A 3,482-nucleotide genomic window follows, 5' to 3' on the forward strand; every position below is an offset into this window, starting at 1 on the left:
GCCATTTTCAGTATGTTTTTTAAATTGATTTCAGAAAGAGGAAGGAGGAAGGGAAGAGAGATAGAAACATCAATGATGAGAGAGAATCATTGATCGGCTGACTCCTACACACCCTCTACTGGGGATTGAGCCCACAACCCAGGCATGTGCCCTTGACTGGAATCGAACCTGGGACCCTTCAGTCCATAGACCGGCACCCTATCCATTGAGCTAAACCAGCCAGGGCCGTTGTGTCTTCTTATCTTGGCATTTGCATCCTTTCCCATCTTTCTCTCTTCTCTCAGTATCTCTCTGCTTCTCCTAACCACATCGCCACATTGTCCCTTTGTCTTGGCATCTTGATACAACAATAGAGAAACTAAAATAATAATAATAATAATAATAATTCAAGGAAGGAGAGAGGAAAGGAAAGGAAGGAGGAGAGAAAGGAGATGAGGTCCTGGGTCAATCAAACCTGATCTAACCCATCTGATCTTGTTGCTAGCATAAATGAGGCAGGGGCTGTGTGACCCTGAGTAGGTTCCTTGCCCTCTCTGAGCTTCAGGCCAATTGGGACTTTCAAGTCAGAGATGGTGTGCAGCGCTCTGCAGTGTCACAAGGAACCTGCACAAGGAGGGCCTTCAATACCTGAGAGCCCTCGAGTTCCCCTCAGCTTGGTTGGACCCATTTGGGTCAGGGGAGTAAGAGAGTAAGGAGGAGGGGAGGAACAGGAACCCAGTGCACTGCAGAGATGGAGGTAGGGATTATCAATCCTCCACCCCTCCCATGATTGCACAAGACAGCTGGCGCCCCCCTTCCCCACGAGGCTCACTCATTTTCAAGCATCCTCAGTGGAAATCATCTGAAAAAAATTAATTAGCCCTGGCTGGTTTGGCTCAGTGGATAGAGTGTCGGCCTGTGGACCAAAGGGTCCCGGGTTTGATTCCAGTCAAGGGCAAATGCCTGGGTTGTGGGCTCTGTCCCCATTGGGGGGCTGAGGGGGAGGTGCAGAAGGCAACCGGTCAATGATTCTCTCTCATCATTGATGTTTCTCCCTCTCCCTTCCTTGCTGAAATCAATTATATATATATATGTAAATAAAATAAAACATCCTCGTTATCCAAACCCCAAGGAAATCCTGGCCAAGACTGTTTCTCATCTCAGCTGCCGCAGCCGCTCGCTCTGCAGCCGAGACCACTCACGGAAGGAGGATTTTGTTCCTTCCAAGGCCACTACTGTGTTTTATTTGTTATCAATGGGCATGTTTCTATGGCTCTGCTTTACCTGCCGCACATTGTCCTCTCCGATTAAAATAATAACACCTTTAGTTAATAACACCTTGCAGTTGGGATCGCTTTCATCCCAACAGCTCAAAGCCCTCTACAAACATGACCTCATTCGTTCTCCCTGCACTGCGCTCCCGGGGCGGGCGCTCCCAGGTTATCCAGCCCAGGAGGATGAAGCCCAACCAGATTCCCAGAAGCCAAAGGATCGATTACGCATTTCCCCCTCGCAGCCGCAAGTCACTCAGCCCAGAGCGACCTCAGGCCCACCGGAGAGAACCAAAACCCGGTAACCGGGTCTCTCTCTGGCTTCGGGGTCTTGCCTTCCACGCCTCTCCCAAGTGACTGTAGCTACGCCCTGCAGATGGTAAACATTAAACAACCCTTCGGGATAGATGGCCTCAGATCTAGGAGGCAAGAGGTTTGGCAGTTTGGGCACTTTCAGGCCCCTGGTCTCCCTTGAGAACTCCTTACTTAAGACCTAAGGGCTCCCGCGGGCTGAATGCCTCTGCCCAGGTACATGCTGCCACTCACGGCCCTGGCATGTTTGGCATCTGTACGGACCTGTGAAAGCGAGCCCCGCAATGACAGTACTTCCTTGTTCTAGGGCTGCTTGTGGCCTGAGCGCCCTGGAGATGGAAGCTGCTGGCTGCCCACTTTTGTTTTCACCTTGCAATTACTGGAGGGAAGAGCTGCGCCCTGGACTCGACTCTCCGGCCGGCCGGCTGCACTCCCCGTCTCAGCCCAGGTGCCCTGTGGGAGGCCAAGTGTAATTACTGCAAGAGAAACAGGTCTCAGCAGGCAAAAAGCTGACTCCTGTCCCTTCAACGCAAACAAAAACAAAAGACTAAGTGGGAAAAATTCACGATAGTGCCGAGGCTGCTTTTCATCAGTAATAAACATTGGGCGTCACTATTTCCCACTTTATATTCTATGTTTATATGGCCCTGTTTTCTTCGATGGCGCGTTAAACCCTCTTCAGGCAAACTCAGAAAAGCTTGCTTTCTTCTCAGCCTCAAAAGATACTCTCGCCGAAACCGGTGTGGCTCAGTGGATAGAGCGTCGGCCTGCGGACTCAAGGGTCCCAGGTTCGATTCCGGTCAAGGGCATGTACCTGGGTTGGGGGCACATCCCCAGTAGGAGATGTGCAGGAGGCAGCTGGTCGATGTTTCTCTCTCATCGATGTTTCTAACTCTCTATCTCTCTCCCTTCCTCTCTGTAAAAAATCAATAAAATATATTTTTTAAAAAAGATACTCTCGGATTGGCATTTCAGATCCAAAACTTAATACATTTGTAAAGAAGCAGACATTCTAACAGTGAATCTCTAGTACTATTATCTTCCTACATCTCTGCCCCTTCCGCAGTCTGCTGCAACTCCTAGCTCTTTATCCACCCCCTCAATTCCCAAACACAGCCCTGAAGGTCAAATCCTAATCCAGGAGGCGGAGCACTGTAAACAAACTTTGTTTTTAAATGGCTGGGATTGAGAGCCAGAACCTGTATGGCACCCACGAAAAAGAGGGTAGAAATTAAATATCTGGTTAGGTCAATCAATTTCACAACAACAACAAGTCCGAGTGTAGGATATTAGTGACTGAGAAAGTCTTACTTATTCCCTTGCAATTATATTTAGTGTACATTAGCATTGGTTTACATTTTCAGAGAGCTACGTTCTAAACACACACACACGCACACACACACGCACACACACACACGCACACACACACACACACAACTGGCCTACCTATTACGTAGTGACTGGAAGGAGGCATGAAAAAAAGTACGTTATATTTTTTTTAAAGGCTAAAAAAAAGTAGAGCTGCTTGAAAGATTTTAAAAAAATAAACAATCTCTGAGGCTGGAGCAGCTGCGAGGCTCTCTCTGCTTTCTATTTTGATCGTTCTGCTTCTCGAGATGACCACATCTTTCAGAGGAAATGAGTCAAAGCCGCTCTGTCTTGCTTTTCCAGCTGAGCATGTTCCGTTTCAATGAAGTAATGAATGAACTTGGCCGCACCACCCCCAAGCCTACAACACCAAACAGAGGGGCCTGGGCCAATCAGCAGGCACTCCAGGTTTTCAAGTTGAGTTCAAACGGGCCCACGGGGCACCAATCAGCGCGCGCGGCTCCGCCCCAAACGCCGGGTCTTGGCCAATCACGATTCCGGACGAGCCAAAACACAGCGGCCGGCCAATGTCCGGGCGCCCCACGGCGCCGA

The 3,482-nt window shown here is 49.3% G+C and overlaps 1 long non-coding RNA gene across 1 annotated transcript in view; it reads left to right on the top strand.

The window, feature by feature from the left end:
• Nucleotides 1–2,191, top strand: part of LOC107181929 — a 5,478-nt gene extending 3,287 nt beyond the window's left edge. Inside the window, exon 2 of the long non-coding RNA XR_001512643.1 lies at nt 1,870–2,191. This is a non-coding gene — a long non-coding RNA (uncharacterized LOC107181929). The remainder of the gene's footprint in view (nt 1–1,869) is intronic.
• The last annotated feature ends 1,291 nt before the right edge of the window (nt 2,192–3,482 follow it).

This window comes from Myotis davidii, unplaced genomic scaffold (assembly GCF_000327345.1).
Source record: "Myotis davidii unplaced genomic scaffold, ASM32734v1 scaffold274, whole genome shotgun sequence".
Taxonomy (NCBI): Eukaryota; Metazoa; Chordata; class Mammalia; order Chiroptera; family Vespertilionidae; genus Myotis; species Myotis davidii.